A 19,332-nucleotide genomic window follows, 5' to 3' on the forward strand; every position below is an offset into this window, starting at 1 on the left:
AATAAATGTGTATACAATATACCAGGTAACAAGTCACACACAGTAACAACATGAGAAAAACCATAAGGGCAAAAAAACAAGAAGAGAAATAGCATAGTACATTAAGAACTACAATCACATACTGTAAGCTCTAAAAGAAAATGTAATGACTTTTTTTCCTGTCCTTAGACTTTATTTAACACGAGCTGACCTGGACAATCCACATAAAGAAAAGACATGGAACATATATCGTCCAGACTTTGCTGTAGATATATTCTTTGAAGAAGTCTTTCAGTGAGAAACACACTATATTTATACCCATCATAGTTTAACTTTTCTGTATGTTTATTAAATAAATTATATATTGGTAATAGTAACCTCTCTTCAGAGTGTGTATGTTTCTATGAACTCATCAATGCATGTATACATATGTACATACATCATAATCTTGAATTGGCTAGTTTATGAATTTACCAATTGTATGTCTCCACAACTACTGGCCTTCTTCTCTCAACTCATTTTCTTTCTTCCCTGTGTATCCATTTTTCAGAATTGCTACAAAAAAGCCAGGAGTGGTGGCTCACTCCTGTAATCCTAGCTACACAAGAGGATGAGATCTGAGGATCTGGGTTCAAAGCCAGCCAGGGTACTAAAGACCATGAGACTCTTATCTCCAATTTAACCACTAGGAAAACCGGAAGTGGCCCCTAGCTCAAGGGCCAGGGAAATAGCCTTGAGCTGAAGAGCAAAGGGATAGTGCCCAGGCCCAGAGTTCAAACCCCATGACCAGCAGAAAAATAAAAAAGTACTGCTAGAAAAATATGCATATAATTTACATCATTCTCCCTCTAATAGTCTATCTATAGTGAAAATAATTTATTTCCAGTACACTATGTTACAAGCTCTTTAAATTTTAAAAAGAGTTTTCAGGTAAGATAGGTATTTAGAACTACTTATGTTCCAGCAGTAACCCTCTTGGGAATTTATCCAAAAGACTGAAAGTCAGTATACAATGAAAATTATATATATATATATATATATATATATATATACCTCCATGTTCATTGATGCACTAATTACTATACAACCATGTTAAGGAAACAGCTCAGATGCCCTACATCAGATTGATCCAGAGAGAGAGGAAGGGTGAGGAATTTTATATCAAAATGGACCTAGGTAACTTGAGAAATGGAAAAGATTGGGAGAAATTGGGAAAAATGATTGAAAGTGTGGCATGGATCAACATGCATTGCACTCAGAAAGTGACATGTTCAATTGAAACCACTAATTAAATATAATGTACTAATTAAATGTAATGCAAAAAAGATTTTCCAAAGATGTTTCAACTGGGAGATAATGCCTCATGCCTGTAATCCTAGCTACTCAGAAGGCTAAGGTTTGAGGATCACAGTTCAAAGACTGCCTGGTCAGGAATGTATGTGATTCAGATGTCCAGTTAGTTACATCCCCAAAAAGGTAAGAAGTGGATTAATTGGTAGAACACTACACTAGAGCCAAAAAGCTCATGACAGTGCCCCGGCCCTGAGTTCAAGCACATAATGGGCACACATACCCAGGTACATTCCCGCATGTATGGGCTCTCCCCCTCTCTCTCCTTCCCTCTCTCTCTCTCTGTCTCCCTCTCTTTCTCTTTCTCTCTCTCTCCCTCTTTCTCTCTCCCTTTTGCTCTCTCTCTCTCTCACACACACACACACACATACATACATATGCACGCGTGCACACACAAATTTTAAAAAGGAAAATAGACTTTTCAATATCATAGAAGAGCAAAGTTATTAGTATACTTCGGTAGCTACTTTAGAGAGTTATTCATGATAATTCTAAAAATAGTAACATTTATGGAGCCCAATCATAATAAATCGGACTGCCTAGAAGCTCTTCAATAGTAAATTCATTTAGTCCTCATAATTCAAGTGCTATCATTACTTCTATTTTCCTGGGAAATTAGAAGTTTGGACAATTAGATATATCAAAAAATTAGTAAAGTAGCAAATTCAGGATTTACACCCAACATAGTAATCTAATACCTTGAATAGCACGCCAGTAATGGAATAGCTTTCTCTATTTTTTCTTATTCACTTGGTATCATAATGATGGACAGCTGTGGAGCAAAAACCAAGAGAATCAAACAGGCAAATCAGAAATGATATTATTGAATTTTTCACATAAATTTCCACTAGAAATGTCTTCCTCCATTTCTGCTAAGTATCTTAAGAAATTGTGTGTGTGTGTGTGTGTGTGTGTGTGTGTGTGTGTGTTTAAATTTGTCTTCTGTTGCTAACTGCAGAAAGGAACTTAAATGACATAATTAAATAAAAAACATACTTTTATTTCTAAATTGTTGTCATGGACTACAGTATAAAATTAAAATTGTGGGCTGGGAAGGTGGCTTAGTTGTAGATTGCTTGCCTAGCATGTAAAGCCCTGGGTTGGAATTCCCAGTATCACACATACATGCAAAAAGCTGGGAAGTTGCAGAGAGCTAACCTTGAGTAAAAAGAAGCTCAGAGACAGTGCTCAGGCACTAAGTTCAAGCCCCAGGACTGGCAAAAAAACATTATTTATTTATTTATTCATTGATTTACTTTTGTCTTCCTGCCTCAGGTTTATTGGTAGAATTGACACAGGCCACACCCCACCCTCTAGATGGCAGCCAGGGAGCCACAGCAGTTCACCTGTCATCACACTGGCAGTCAAAGGTCTTCTCTGTGGGGCCTTCACAGAGCCCTCCAGCTTAGAGGCTGAAGTCAGCGCACCCTTAGGAGGCTGTGGCCTGAGCACCCTTAGGAGCTGGGGCCTGGGCCTTAGCTGGCATTGCAGCTGGAGTCTGGGCCTTGGATTGTGCCCTAGCCAAGGCCTGGGCCCTGGCCTTGGGCCAGGTGAGCCTAAGACCTTTGGAAATGTAGGAATGGATGTGATTCCCAAGCTTGGGGTGGGCGATGTAGGCAAGTTGCTGGAGCTTGCTGGTAGCCTGCTGTGGAACTTGTGTTTGTTGCTTTGGACTTCTCCAGGGTCTGATGGCCTTGGGCCACGTTCTCATGGCCTTGGCATCGTTGGCCTTCATCTTCTTAAAGCCCTTCTTGTTGTGCTTCTTAGCAACACGCATGTTCCTCAGGAACTTGGGGTCCTCCCCTTCAGAGATGCATATCTTTGTGATCTGGGTGTCCTGACGCCATTTCTGTGCCATTTCCTGGACTGTGTGTGCAGTGTGGTTCTTGGACGTGGCCATGTCTATGTGAAACGCTAACCCGCCGGAGCTGATGCACCTGGACTCAGGAGGGAAAATTTGTTGTTTAAAATTAAATTTTGTACAAGTTTCTCGTTAGGTGAAAAGACAACAATAGTAATTGATACAGCAGCCCAAAGAACTGAGCTGAGGGACACGAGAATATATCATGATTCCTGGCAGCTGCTCAGCGGGCTCAGCTATGAAGGCCACAGTGGATAGCCAGCCCGGAGAGACGACCCTGACAGCCTGACTGCCAATAAACCATGAAAGGGAGATAGGAAAGCTGTGACTCACGTCGTACAGCACCAGCATTGAGCAAAAACAGCTAAAGGAAAATACATTCATCCAGTACCAGCACAAACACACACAAAAATTTAAAATTGAAAATACACCTAGAAGTAAACCAGGATGGTGGTTAATAGCCTGTGATCTGGAACTAGACTGCCATGTTTGATCTCAGTCTTCCCTGCTGGCCTCTCTCAGTCAAATTCACTGGGCCCCTAATTCTCCTATAAACAGTTGACAGTAACAGATCCTATTCCATTTGCAAGGCCCTTGAAACTGTTGGCTCGAGCAGGTGCTCGTTATGTTAGCTGCTGTTCCTATTTCCACAGTATACTTAGACACAAGTGAAGCTATTAGATAGCAAGATACTCTAGGTTTATGGCTACTGTCTAGACTATAGACCAAACCTAAGTTAATTCTGTTGAAAATTGAATTGTTCATTCTGAAGACACGGTCCAGATTTCAGGGTCTCCTCCAAGGAGCTGAATCCAATGTAAGAGCACAAGAGTCCTTATTGCAAGCTCGAGCCTGGACTCAAGACCGACACTGACACAGCAGGTCTGAATTGAGAGTCCTGACTTCCTGTTGTACACGGTTTCTATAGGGTTAGCTCACAGGGTTGATGTATTATTAATTGATTGGCTAGTGCTAGGGGATATGTGCCGAGCTGCAGGGCAGCTGAAGGGCAGCTGGACAGGGTATCTCCATGGTTATAACAGGATGTTTCGATGGTTATTTTACCCTGGGGCCTCAAATCACTGGGAGTAGGCTGTAATTTATTACTTTCTTTGAAACTGCTATCTCTGCTGGTTTAGAGTTAGTTCAGAGTGACCTTCCGGTGGGGCCTGTTAAAAAATACCTTTTTGCTGAAGTTCATACAACTTCAATATTCACTTAGGCTTCCCAGTGGTACACTGACACAGCCTCTGCTTAGCAAGTGCTGGGTCTTAGGTTTGATCCCCATCACCAGGCACACATACACACACAAATACTTCTTGGAAATGTCCTTTTCAGACAACCTTCCCATAAGTATCACGTTTAGACTCCTACTGGCCTTTGGTAAAGTCATGATTGGCATTTACTAACATCTGACCAAATCTGAACCCCAGTACCTGACACCTATAATCCTGGCTACTTAGTATGTGGAGCTGAGAGGATCAAGGTTCAAAGCCAATCAAGGCAGGGAAATCCATCAAACTTTTTTCTGCAGTAAACCACATAAAAAAAATCAAAAGTAGACCTGTGCTTAAGTGCTAGAGCATCAGCCTTGCACAAAATAGCTAAGCAACAGCACGCAATCCGTGAGTTCAAACCCAGTACCATCACACACACACACACACACACACACACACACACACACACACACACACACTCTCGCACAGAGGCACCACAAACCACCAGTTTATTCACACAAAATTGCATAGAATGCATGCAATTGATAGAATAAGATTTGATTCATGTGCTAATTCCAAGAACTAGACATACTTTGATTACTGTGCTGTTAACACAATCTTCTTATGTTACTCGTCTTCCATGGTCTTGCCTGTCTGGACAGCTGCAAAGAGCCAAAGTTGGCAGTTGGAATGGGAGCTCCTGTCACAGGTATTGGGGTTGGAGAGAGGCCAAAGTCAGAGGAGCTGGATAGCAGGAGGACTGGTGGTAGGCAATTATAGCAGTGGGGAGTGTTGTGCTTTATTTAATTTTTGTTATGTTTTGGGGTGTGTGTGTGTGTGTGTGTGTGTGTGTGTGTTTGTATTTGCCTGTGAGACTGTCCTGGGACTTGAACTCAGGGCGCGGGCATTAAACTTATACTTTTTTTGGTTCAAGTTTTGTTCTTTGTGCCTAGAGCCACAAATCCACTTGTAGATTTTTGGTTGTTTCTTGGAGATAAGAGTCTCACTAACTCAGTACCAGCTTTCAATCACAGTCGTCATATCTCAGCCTCCTGAGTAGCTAGGATTAGTGGCAAGAGACACAACGACCTGGCTGTCTGAAGTTTTAACAATGACTACCTCGTGTAGTTTTCCTCAGAAAGACTACAGTGTGGCAACTGGGAAATCCATATTGGACATTTGGAAACTGAGGCTCAGAGGAGGGAAGTTCCAACCCACGGGGCACTGCCACATAGGCACTCACAGCTTTGCTTCTCTGAAGTCCTGTCTCTGTGGCTTCCTGACCAGGCTCTTGATTGAGCTATGGGTTTGTGTTGCTGCACACCCTCTTGTGGGGTGTCCCCTGAACACTGAGGACACTGGGGTGGGATCATCCTCTGGGATGTTCCTCATGAGCCCCACTGTGTGTGCAACGTCAGCCAGGGCCACCACCTTCTTCATGCCAGAAGTACCTAATCCCACGTGCAGTAGCCAAAATGTACTGTCTAGAAGCCCCCCTGCTTCTGCAGTCAGGGCAGTGCGCTGCCCTGGCATCGGGTGAACACCACACATTAGCCTACCTTCCTGGGGTGGCCACACAACAGCCCAGGGGAGAAAGAGGTGCTCTCCCTTCTGCTCATCCATGCTACACTGACAATATTTGCTCTCCCAGGTGCCAGGGATCAATAATCCTAACTACACAGGGGGCTGAGATCTGAGGATTGTGGTTGGAAGCCAATCCAGGTAGAAACACCAGTCCATGAGACTTATATGTAATCAACGACATAAAACCACACGTAGAACTGTGGCACAAGTACTAAAGCACACTCCCCTTGAAAGATAAAGCAAAAGAACAATGACAAAGGCCTGAGTTCAAGCCTCAGTATTAGCAAAATCATAAATAGGGAGAGAGCAAGACAAGTACTATGTGTCTTGCCTATAATCCTAGCTACTTTTGCAACTTAACACCTTTGTATCTCAGCTTTATAAAAGCAATAAAAATTTTTATAAATGCTCTCTAAAAGGATGATGGAGAGGAGGGTAGTGACAGGCGGCAGAGGTCAGCTGTGTGTGGGTCTGGCAGATCCCTGTGCGGTGCTCAGGTGCTGTGTTTTCTTTGCCCAAAGTAGAGGGGGACCCCCTTAGCATAGGGCAAAATGCTAGGTATTGAAGGTCTGTCTTTGGAAGGTTCTAGAGACACTGCAGGGAGCATGTGTGTGATTCTTGGGATTGGATGTGGTGGCTGCTGTCCCTCTCTGTTCCAGAGCCTGTGGGCCAATAGCTGTCCTAGCCTCCATGTGCTCTCAGTTGTCCCCAGTGCCACTCAGTCACAAACTCTAAATCCAAGTGAACAGGGAACAGATTTACTAGATCCAAAGCAGATCTTGGTATGTAAGATGCGACCTTTTAGATGTTTTTGCCAGGCTTTGTGAATTCACTGAATGGCCTCCTATCTGGATCTGAACTATTCTGTGCTGCATTCTTTCACAATCACCTTTGGACACCAGGAGGAAATAAAGACTCCCTGAGAAGCATCCTGTGTGGAAACAAACAACAGTCTTAAGATGCGTCTTAGCAGCTGAAAACCAATGGCCCAAATCTCAGGAGATAATTTGGTCCCTGTTTTGTTCCTGTAATCAAGTGATAACAACTTCTTTGGAATTCTTCTAGGGACAATGTCTGAGCTCACTAGTGGTCAACCAGGCCACCGTGGGATTTGGGACTATTTTTTGTATGCAAGCTCTTCTCCCTGCCTTCCCCTAAGCCTCCCTATTTAACCTAAAATCCATATCTGTACCTCTGAAGACAGCTGAAGAAGTAGTGCTATCTTCCTAAGCCTGCTATAAACTAAATATCCTTTACCCACATTTCACCATATCACTTTATTTGGCTTCTCTAGGAGAGTGGCTGGACCTATTGTAGGTAGGACTCCTTGATTTGATGGCTGGAGTCTAAAGTCCCAGTTTCAGGTACAATAATGGTGCAGACAGTTTCAGACTGGGTTTCTGATTTCAAACCTGGGCCCATATGGTTCTTCCTCTCGTTAACCAAGAAGATAACAAGGACTTTCAATTAGTCCAGCACAAGGTGGCTCACGCCTGTAATTTAGCTACACAGGAAGCTGAGATGTGAGAATCAAGATCCAGAGCCAGCCTGGGCAATCAAATCCAAGAGAACCTTATCTCCAGTCTTCCAGAAAAAAAGACAGAATTGGAGCTTTGGCTTATAAGTTTTCTGCTTCAAGTAGAAATAGTTAAGGGAGAGCATAAGGCTCTGCTTAAAACCCTAGTATGAACACACACAGTCATGAACATATGCACATATGGAGGCACACACACACACACACACACACACACACGCACACACCACACACAAAGATTTGATAAAAAATAATAGCAAACTGATCACCAGGAAAAAAGAGACAAGAGGCTGTTTTTTTTTTTCCTTTCCTCTTTCTCTCTTTTTTTCTCGTATGTCTGCATGCTTGACCTCAAGGCCTGGGCCCTCTGTCTAAGCTTTTCATTCAAGGCAGGCATCCCACCACTTTGAGTCATAATGCTACTTCCAATTTTCCAGTGTTTAATTGGATGTTAGAAACTGAAAGGTTTTCCAGCTTGAGCAGACTTGGAACTGCAGTCCTCAGTCTCCTGTGCAGCTGAGATAACAGGCGTGAACTACTGGCCTCTCACATTTCTTAATCCCCTTTCTTTTCATCCGGTGTTCTCATTCTATATCCTTGGAAGAATGAGGGGAGGAATGGTGGGAGAAATGCAGCAGTGGTATTCTCTGGATATTATATTGAAAATAATCTCTAAAACTTGTAGGTGGGAGCTGGGCACCAGTGGTTCTAAACTATAATCCTGGCTTCTCAGGAGGCTGAGATCTGAGGATCATGATTCAAAGCCATCACTGGCAAGAAAGTCTGTGAACTCTTATCTCCAATAACAATTCAGGAAAAGCTGGAAGTGATGCTGTGGCTCAAGTGTAGAATACTAGCCTTGAGCACAGAGAGGCTCAGGGACAAAGCTCAGACCCTGAGGGCAAGCCTCCGGACTGGCAAAAACCAAAAACTTGTGGGTGGGGATAGAGGAAAAAACTGGGAGATAGTGAGGAAATGGATGCCACTGTTTCAACATCAATATACACATGACCTGACTGTTGACATAATCCCTCTGCATATCATCTTTCTATAATCAGTAAGAAAAATAAAAGAATGTAAATTGAATTTTAAAAATTTATAGCTGTTCAATTGCCTATAACGTGTAGCTTTATGACCTCTCTGCATTCCCTCCCCCATCACTCAGCTTCCCTCAGTAGAAGAGGGTTTTCTTTTCCCTTCCCCCTCCAGAGCTTTAAAATCTGCCAGAATCCTTGGGCCCCATTGTTTCTAGTCCAAGTCTCTGTCTCCTGAGAGTCCTGAGTCTGGCTAGCTCAGAGATACCTGTGCTCACAAATGGCTCTGGGCCAGAGCACCCAGAGTTCGCTGGGCCAACCTAGTCTTGTTTATTAACCCAGGGAAGCTGTGTTTAATGTTTGCGGTTATGGTCTTGTGGTCTAGGTCTCTCCTAGGCCCTGGATTGGAGGAGGGCTCTCTGAGCACCAAGCAACAGGGCAAAGTTGGTAGCATCTGAAGCTAAGAAATAATGGGTAAGGTACCATCTTCTCAACACCATACCCTAATGCTACTACAAGCAAACTGGACTACTAGTGGCTGAGCAGTAAAGGAAGGAACCCAGAGACAACAGTAAGGTAGATACTATAGGCAATTAAAAGGCTGTTTTGTATTCTATTTTATTTTTTGCCCAAGGCCTGGTATTTGAACTAAGGGCCTCATGTTCTCCCTTACCTATTTACACTCAAGGCTGGCACTCTACACCCTGACCCACAGCAATTTCCTGCTTTGTTTCTGGTCAATTGGATATCAGAGTCTCAGAGGCTTTTTTGCTTGGCCTGCCTCAAATTGCAATCCCAGTCTTCAGCCTACTGAGTAGCTACGACTACAGGCCCGAGCAACCATCTTCTGATGATTTTCTGTTTTTGTTTCTGTTTTTTTATGGGCCTTTCTCTTGAGAAGGGGACATAATTCACCAACAGTTTATTGATTTAACATAGCTTAGCAGAATTAACACAGTTCCTGTATTCTAGTCCTAACTTGCCTAATTCTAGCCTGCCTATCCAGTGCACATGCTGGACCCACCACTCTGACATCTCTTAGTTTCTAAGTTAAACAGGGCCTGCCAGTCAGTTGGTAGATGCAGTTCCCAGTCCTGTCATGATGTGAGCTCTGGGGCCCCATCAGTCCTCACCAGTCCTCTCGGCTCAAAAGTAGCTCCTGTAGAGCAAAGATCCTCAAACCACAGTCTTGTTTAAGGCCAGAAGAATTGCTGACCCTCATTTTTGGTCTTTTGGTTATATTGGGCATTGGCTGTTCCTCTCTGGCCCAAACTCCTTCTTGTTTATTTTGCTTGGTTAGGGCCCAGAAAAGTCTCTTTTCAATTAGTTGTGCCCAGGGGTGTGCTGGGTTCTTACCTTTTCTCCTATGGCAAGGTGTCTGGTTCTTAGCCATTTGCAATTACTCTATCCCGTGTGCCTGGATGCTGGCAGTTTCCATCGTTACTGCCCCATGCCCTGTTCTAGTGGTTTTATCTCTTATGGCCATATGCCTTTAGATACAAGTTGGCATTAACAATATACTGCTAGAAGTAGTTTAGCTCTATTTCATCCCATTGTTTTTTCATTCTAATCATATTCATTATATTAGTATTTTCACATCATATTCATCTAGTATTTTCATAACATATTCATTATTCTAGTATTTTCCCATCATATTCATTATGTTAGTATTTTCACATTATTACCCCCTGTTCTACCTTCATATCTTTATGGTCAAAACAGCCTTGAACGCAAGGCCTGGACCCTGTTCCTGAGCTTTTTCAAACAAGGCTAGTGCTGTACCAGTTTCTGTCACAGCACCACTTACTGTTTTCTGATGAGTAATCGGAGAGATGAGTTTTTATTGACATAATTGCCAAGGTTGACTTGGAATTCCAGTGCTCAGATCTCAGCTTTTCAAGAAGCAAGGATTACAGGTGCATTTGCTGCCTGTTTATTAATTGTAATCTTCAGACATCCAAGCCTATACATCTGGTATTTTAGCCTTTTTTTTTAGGGGAAACCTAGGACTCACCTGGGGACATGAGTGAGCACATGGTGATGGCCAAAATCGGGACAGGAGTCCAAGGTGACCAGAGGGGTCCAGCCAGGTTAGGAGTCAGGCACAGTCAAATTGGTCCTCTATGCCGAGGAGGTGCCATGCTTCCTGGGCCACATGTTCTGGTCATCTGAGACATCACAGGAATCCAGCATGCTCCTGGCCACTGTGTTTGTGTGTGTGTGTGTGTGTGTGTGTGTGTGTGTGATTATTGGTCCTTAAACTCAGGGCCTGTGACCTAGTCTTTGGAGAAAAATTAAGAAAGATGAGCAAGCAAGAAGGAAGGAAAGCAGGCAAGCGGGAGCTCAGGTGGTAGAGCAGTACCCTGGCTACCACGGCCCCCACTCCGGGGCCAGAGCCAGGGGGACCTGCCGGGGCCAGCCAGCAGCAAACCAGGGTTCGCAGATTGGGGTTCCTGAAATAGGGGGCAAGGACTAGGAAAAAATAGAAGAGAGACAGACACACTGGGTCCGGGATGTCTGCAGTCCAGGTAAAGACTGCCCCGTTTATTTTCCACTCCAGCTCCTTCCCTTCTTCAGACCCAGGGAACTTCCAGGTGTTACATTCATATGGTAATTCTCAGGTCATTTAAACAGAATAAGGCCAGAAAACAATAAGACAATAAAGCCATTGTCTGATGCAAATCAAGGTACAGTTTGATTCCACTCTGGCTCCCAACAGGGACCCATGTGGGGTTCTGCACCTCACATAGGACAAGGAAGGCCATAGGCCTGAGGGGCCCTGAGGAACTGAACTTTGCCTGGTCCTACCTTGTGTAGAAGGGAGCAGCGTGACAGGGAAGACAGGGCATCCTCCCAAAGCTCCCAAGCAAGGAGGTTTCCAGTCAAGGAACCCAAGGCCTCATCTCCTACCCTGCCCTGTGCTGAGTGGGTGTGTCCCAGAGCATAGAATCAGTAAGGCCCAACATGTAGTTTGGAATGAACAGATAGGTCTTTCCCAATGCAGAGTAAGTTCTGTTGGTCGGCACCCCAAATCACCATAAGGCAGGAATTCCCAAATTGTTCAATTGCAATGAGATATTGTGCATGGATATATGATGGTAAGAAGCAGTGCTATGGGCTGAGGCAGAGATGTGTGGTCAAGACCACCCAGCATACACAGGCCCTGGTATGTCCTCAGCACTGCCCAAAATGGAACTATGTAACCCCTCTATACATTACCCGACAATAAAAATGAAAATAAAAACGGAACTAAAAAACCAAAGGCAAACTGTATGTTAATTTCGGCACTTACTGTTTTGTTAAGTATATTTGAGGTTAATGAACATGTTCATTCATGTGTTCATCCATCCATCCATCCCACATAACCATCCCTCCACCTATCCTTCCATGTCACTCAACCATTCATCCATCTCTCCAACATCCATCTTTCTACACATTCGTTTGTCAAAGACATGTCACAAATACATAAGAGATAATAAGAGCTACCCAGGTAGATGCAGAAAAGGGAACAATCTGTGTTATTTAACATGATAGCCACCAGACACAGATATCTGTGTCATAGTACATTTCAATTGGTTCAGTTGCGATCAAATGAAAAGTTACCACTAGCCACATTCCTAGAACCTAAAGTCACATGAGACTTCTAGGTGTACAGTATAGAACATTTGTGCTATCACAGAAGGTCAACTAAAGAATTGGACACAATAAGAACTTATTCAATTTAGACTATTGGAAATAATCTCAAAAAGTATCTAATAGTTACATTACTTTCTCCAGTAACACTTCTATTAATTACAATAAAAAATAACTGTCACTAAGTCCCAAATGATGATCTTAAGAACCATTAGTAAAATTGTATTATTACGTGATGTTTAAGGTAGTTTCCTCTAAATATCAGATTGTCATATTACAGACTCATTCAGACTGTTGAAAATCAAATGAATATTATACTTGTATGCATTTTTCAAAATGGTAATTCTCCACTTGTTCCACTCAGTTGAATTTACTGAGCTAGGGAATAGTGGGAACATGAGGGGAAATGGTGGTTGTCTTGATAATTTCATTGCTATAATAGTAGACCTGAGTGAGAAAACTGTATTTGAAAAGTAAAAGTCTGTCATATGGTTCTGGAGGCTGCAGGGTCACAGCCCAAGGCTGTGTATCCAATGAGGACAGATGCATATCCCACGTGGGTAGTGGATAGAGAGGCAGTGAGGAAGGGAAGGAACCCAACTTACATTTTCAGGAGGAACTCATTCTTAAGGTCCTTCAGCTGTAGCACTGGCATTTGCTCATTCTTTAAAGGACTAGCTGACTAGGGTAGTTTACCAATTTATGCCTAGCATATGTGGACTCAAATGTGTTCAGAAAAGGGCTTGGCATTGAGGTAGAAATACACGAAGACACGACAGGAAACTACCTGTTATTCACACATACTGCAGGCGAGTGATAACCTTACAAAACAGAGGACATCAGAAAGGTTTTCCGTAAGCAGGGGAGAATTAACCCTCAATAAACCCTGTCCTGAAATAGCTAACAATTTATAAAACCAAGAGAAAGAGATCCGGAAGTTTGGCCTTGTGGTAGAGTGCTTGCCCGCCATGCACGAAGGCCTGGGTTTGATTCATAGGTACCACATACATAGTAAAAGCCAGAAGTGGTATTGTGGCTTAAGTGGTGGGGAGACGGCCTTGAGAAAGCCATCATGTTCAAGCCCCATGACTGGCAAAAACAAAAACAAAAACAAAAAACGAAACAGCAAAGCCAAACAAAATAAACAAACACAAATCCTAAGAGTAGGAATCAATTTGTTTATAAGTGACTAAAATGTTTCCACAATTAGAGCTAAAAGGAGCAAATTATGTAGTACTCATATAAATGATATAAATCATAGAGAAGGTTGATAAGAATTACTAAAGTTACCCATGTGTTAACCTCCTGTGTCTTATCTGAGTAGTCCTAACTGTAAGGGATACATTTTCCTTTGACATTGGGGTGAACTTAATAAAAGAAAGAAATCACATGCGGATAGACCTGGATGCCAGTAGCTCATAGGTATAATCCTAGATACACAGGAGACTCAGAGGTTTAGGGTTCATAGCTACCCGAGACAGGTAAATACTTAACCAGTAAAAAGCAAGAAAGTGGAGGCTCAAGTGCAGTGATACAAAACCAGTCCTAATCAAATGCCAAGCATTTGAGCCTCAGATTTCTAGCCTTACTCTACACAGACACACACATACAGACGTTACCAGATTCCCCACACTACTAAGCCTAATTAGCTTTCTATCATATTCATACTGCATATGCTATATGTACTTGGCTTCATTGGATTGCCTCCATTTTGATGAAGCTCAGTATTAAGTGTAAAATAAATGTATGCCATCATCAATTAAAATGTGATACCCAAATCACTACACTTCTAGTAGGAGAGATAAAATTTAAAAAGCCAAAACCACATGGGATCACCAAGGAATAGAGCAATTGGAACATCATACATCACTTTGGATGTAATGTTGGGAAAATCTGACATTTTCATAAAATTAACATTTATGTGTTATGAGCTAGTAATGATTTTCCAGAATATTTCCCTGAGAAAATGCAAGTATTATTCTAAACCAAGACTTCTATGGAATGTGTAGTCCAGGCTCAGTGGCTCACACCTCTAATTTTAGCTACTCAGGAGGCTGGAATTGAGAGTATCTCTGTCCAGGGCCAGACCAAGCCAAGTGCTTGCAAGCCCTTATCTCAACAATAAATAGCTGGGCATGGTGACTCATGCCTGCATCCCAGTTCTGGAAGAAGCCAAAGTAGGGGGCTAGAGGTCCAGGATGGCCTGGGATAAAGGAAGGACCTACCTGAACAATAACCAAAGCTAGTCAGAGGTATGTTTCAACTGGGTAAAAATTAATCAACCCTAAACCTTCCCTGGCAAGCACAAGCCTCTGAGTTCACTCACTCTAAGCATACCAAAAAGAAGACACAACCGTAAACAGGAAAAAGAGAGAATATCTGTAACAGTTGTAGGTTTCACAGCCCAAAAGTACAAACACACCTGATGTCAATGAATAGAATGAATGAATAAAATGTAATGAGGTACTATTCCAAAAGACAAAAAGAATGCAAAGGGTTCATGTAATAGTCTAAATGTCTTTTTTTCAGAATGAAAGAAGTTTCATAGGGAACAGTGCTTTGTGCATTGTTACATTTATATGAAGTTCTAGAAAAAGGAATAAAACTAAACTATGGTAGGAAAGAGTAAGTATAGCTCCGGTATGGTGAAGCTTATCTGTCAGCAGCTCCTAGGAGGATGAGACAGAAGGATCTGGAATTCAAGGCCAACTAGGCTATCCCTCAGACCTGGTCTCAAAAGAAAAAAGATTAAACAGAGAGGTGGGGAGGGAGGGTGGAGGGGAAGAGGAAGGAAGGTGAACAGGAGGGAAGGAAAGAAGAAAGAGAGGTAGTGAGAGATGGAGGAAGGAAGGAAGGAAGTTAGTTGGGTATGTTGGCACATGCTTTTAATCTCAGCCCCTTTTGAGGTAGATGGATTGTGAAGAAAATGCTAATATTTACCACATTGAGGAATTAAAAAACAAAAGTACAGGAAAAGTATTCAATCTACATGAATGAAAATGATGATACTTTCAAAACTGAATATAATTCAAAGAATGGAGAGTTGGTATGAGAGCAGAAATGGAATTAAAGTGTACATGTCTGATGCTCAATTTATCTCTATTTTATTTTCTTTGAACAGTAGGTAGACAAATGAAATTGGAAAGAGCATTCCCAAAAGATCATCCTGAACTTCAGAAAAGTTTTCTAAGCCAGGCAGAGTGGCTCATGGCTGGAATACTAGCTAGTCAGGAGGCTGAGATCTGAGGATCTGGTTCAAAGCCAGCCTGGGCACAAAAAGACCTAAGACTCTATCTCAAATTAACTTGAAGATAAGGGAAAGTGAGGCTTGGCCCAAGGGTAGGGCGGTAGCCTTGAGCTGAAGAGCTCAGGGGCAGTGCCCAAGCCAATTTCAAGCCCCATGACTCACAATGCACAACAAAAAGAAAAGAAAATAAGTTTTTCTAATGAGGAAATGTTAGAATTTCTAAATTTTTGCAGAAAGCATGTATTTTAAAATCTAATATATTATATATATTGTTCTATCGTTCACTGAAACTTCAGTTGTATTTTGTACTTTATTTTCTACTGCTACATGTATTTAATAGCACCAGTTATTTTAAGACAGGGTTTTGGTTTTTGCCCGAGGTGTATGTGGACAATGACTCTCCTATTTCATACTGTGCCACAGATGATAGGAGCATGGCGCCACGGCTGGATTTCTCTGTTGAGATGGAGCCTCAGTAACTTGCATGGCCTATGGTCTACAACCATCCTCTCAATCTCATGGAGCTGAGATGGCAGGCATGAGCTACTGGGCTAAACTTTAAATTTTCTATACTTCATAAAGATGAGAAACAAACTTCTGGTGTCTCGTTTATTCATTCATGAAGCCAGCAGGTACTGATGTTTATACTTCAGTGACATGATGCAAAGACAAAGCTTCTGTGTCTCAGACACAAAAGAAGCGCCCCAATCAGACCTCTTCCAGTAAGAACTCACTACACGATAGTCACACCGGGTCACATTTTCTTCCCTTTTACTTTTTACCTCCTTTTCTGCTCGGAACTTGGATCCCTCCCTCTTGATTTTTAAGTTTTGTTTTCAGTTGGGGGTATCATTTGTGCTGCATATGGTATTTTTATTTCCTTCAGGAAATGCATTAAGTGGTCAGGTACTGGTGCTCAGGCCTGTAATCCTAGCTACTCAGGAGGCTGACTTCTGTGTATCATGCATGGAAGTCAGCCCAGGCAGGAATCCCATCCTTCTCTTCAATTAATCAGAAAAGAAGCTGGAAATGGAGGTGTGCTGCGCTTAGAGTGTGCCAGCCCTGAGCAAAACAGGCAAGAACGAGGGAAAGGCCCTGAGTTCAAGCGCCAGCACAGCCACCTCCCAAAACAACTCATGAGGAGAAATCTAGGTATATCCACGTGTAAGCAAGTATGAGGACTTGCTCTGAACTCTAGCATGGAACACACACACACATACACACACACACTACTTAAATAGCTCTTAGTTATCATTACTATATATATGGCTACTTACCTGTTATGAAATGTATAATGTGATGCCTGGACCTCAATGAGTTATTCCCTTACTATAGACATTTTCTTGGTAGGTCAGGGAGCTTGAACTCTGAGCTTGGGTGTTGTCCCTGAGCTCTTCAGGTCAAGGTTACTGCCCTTTCCCTTGTGCCACAGTCCCAATTTCACTATAGATATTCTTTAGAGACAACTGTCTTTGCCTACATGTGCTGCCTTTAGAGTGTCTAATTGTAGGGGTACAGCTTGTAACACCCAATCCTCTCTGTATTTTACAAGTTAATTATATCTCCTTAGTGTGCATAGTTTAATAGTTTAAATAGATATGAGACTGGCATTTAGACACTTTATAGTAGTGTCTTTTTTTAGATATGATCAAATTTACCACTAAATGTGCAAAATACAAGTGAGAAACTTTACACATATGAGCAGGTTGTAGGATAGTTTGAGGATTATTGTTCAAAGCCAGCTTGGGCAAAATAGTCACTTTGAAATCTTATATCCAAAAAACTGCTCAGACAAACTCACAAAGACACCGTGGCTCAAGTGGTAGAGCTCTAGCCTTGAAAGTGAAGTGGCTCAGGGACAGTGCCAAGGCCCTGCCTTCATCCCAGGACTGCACCAAAATACAAGTGAGAATATAAAGATTGTATCCAAAGTCCATGAAGATGGCAAGGACTGTTTCTCTGGACAATGCTGAGTCACAGCAGAGGCCTCTTGCTCTTTTTCTGAAATATTTCAGCATGAAAGGAGATTTGGGTAAAGCAGCCTCTTTCTCCCTCTCCTTTCTTTTCTCCTCTTCTCCTCCCATTCCTCTTCCTCCTTCTGCTTTCTCCATCCTTCTCTTCTAATTATTTATCATAGCATCAATTTAGGGCCTGGGCCTTTTGTTTGGCTTTTTCACTCAATATTGGTTGTCCACCCCTTGAGGACCCTCCTCAATTCTGTTTTTTCTCTACTTGGATTCAGGAATCTGCTACCTTTTTCTGCTGAGGTTGGCTTTGAACTACTATCCTCAGAACTCAGTCTCCAGAGTATTTAGGATTACAGTTGTGAGGCTCTACAACGCTATAAATGATTGTGTTTTATAATTAACTGAGAGTTAATTATAGTCCTCCTTTGTCCAAAAACGATCATAAACTATTACTGGTCATCATTAACCCAAAGAATGTGTCTGATCTCATTTGTTTGAAATAGAAAAATAAAATCACATTCTGCATTTTGAGGATAATTTGCTTTTAGCCTTTAGGTTCAAAACTACTAGCTGTGTGCTAGTAGGTCAGGCTTGTTATCCTAGCTACTCAGGAAACTGAGATCTGTGCATTTATGGTTCAAAGCCATAAGGGCAAGAAAGTCTGAGAGACTCTTATCTGCAAGTAACTCTCTAAGAGCTGGATGTGGAACAATGGCTTAAGTTATCATGTACTAGCCTTGTGGAAAAAGCTCATGGACAATGCCCAGGGCCTGAGTTCAAGTTTCAGCACTGGCACACATGCACAAGTATTAGGACAAGATAAATAGGTGATAGGCAGTCACTTGTTAATTGGAATTGGCTAGGTAAATCTCTGAAAGCTTTTTAGTGCTTGATAAATATCTTACGAGGTCAACACATGTTTTTCCAATGCTAGATGTGTTGAGTCCATTTTCCACTCATGAAACAAATACCTCAGAATGAAGTTCTAAATCAGAAAGGTTCATTAGCAGGGCATTGTTGACTCTGACTTGTAATTCTAGCTGCCCAGAAGGCTGAGATCTGAGGATTGCAGTGCAAATTGAACTTGGTTTGCAAAGGGTATGAAGCTCTTATCTTCAGTTAACAAGAAGATGGAAAGAACCAAAAAGAACAGAAATCCTGGCCAAGTTTGAGAGATCAGTGCTGCAGCTGCAAGAGCTATTTCGTGGCAACCAGCTGGTTTTCACCCATCTTCTTCCAGATGGTTTACCAGAGTTCGGCTGGCTCTTGCTCAACTGACCTTCCCTCAGAGCTCAGTGAGGATGCCTCTAGTAGCTGGGCTGGCAGCCTGCAGGTGGACTGCAGTCCATCCAAGCCCCGCCCCGCGGCCCCACCCACCCGCGCTTAGACACGCCCCTCCTGCCCAGAGGACCATGGGAGCTGCTTGCCTGGAATCCCTGTGGAAAGCACAGTTGGAGGCCAACGGACAGGGCTCTTGGTAGACCTACTAAAGGAGCATCTGGAGGTTGCTCGTACATTGACTTTACCTTAAAATAGGTACTGCAGTTATAATTTAGATGTTTATTTATATGTAGTTTACTTATCATTAAGAAGTTGTTCGTTTATTTCGTGGGGAGTGGGTCCTGAACTGGGTTGGGGAAAGGTCTGGGCTTCTTGCTCACGGTTAGTGCTGTACCATTTGAGCCACACTACTTATGGCTTTCTGGTGGTAAATTGGAGATAAGAGTCTCCTGGACTTCCCTGTCTAGGTTGGCTCCAAATGGTCATCCTGAGATCTCAGCCTGCTGAGTAGCTACGGTGAAAGATGCTTGCCACTAACAACCAACTAAAAGTTTTCTTAATAATAACAATGTCATTTTCCATATATTCCAGTTTCATTCAAATAATAACTTACAAAAAGTTGTTAGGACTTAGAGAGAATATTGA

At 42.4% G+C, this 19,332-nt stretch overlaps 1 long non-coding RNA gene across 3 annotated transcripts in view; it reads left to right on the plus strand.

Annotated features, from left to right (window-relative positions):
- The first annotated feature begins 18,855 nt into the window (after nt 1-18,855).
- LOC150057176 (uncharacterized) overlaps nt 18,856-19,332 on the plus strand; it is a 44,457-nt gene continuing 43,980 nt past the window's right edge. For all 3 annotated transcript variants that reach the window (XR_016537139.1, XR_016537138.1, XR_016537137.1), the window contains exon 1: nt 18,856-18,942. This is a non-coding gene — a long non-coding RNA (uncharacterized LOC150057176). The remainder of the gene's footprint in view (nt 18,943-19,332) is intronic.

Source organism: Megascapheus bottae, chromosome 11 (genome assembly GCF_031878675.1).
Source record: "Megascapheus bottae isolate mThoBot1 chromosome 11, mThoBot2.hap1, whole genome shotgun sequence".
In the NCBI taxonomy this organism is placed as follows: domain Eukaryota; kingdom Metazoa; phylum Chordata; class Mammalia; order Rodentia; family Geomyidae; genus Megascapheus; species Megascapheus bottae.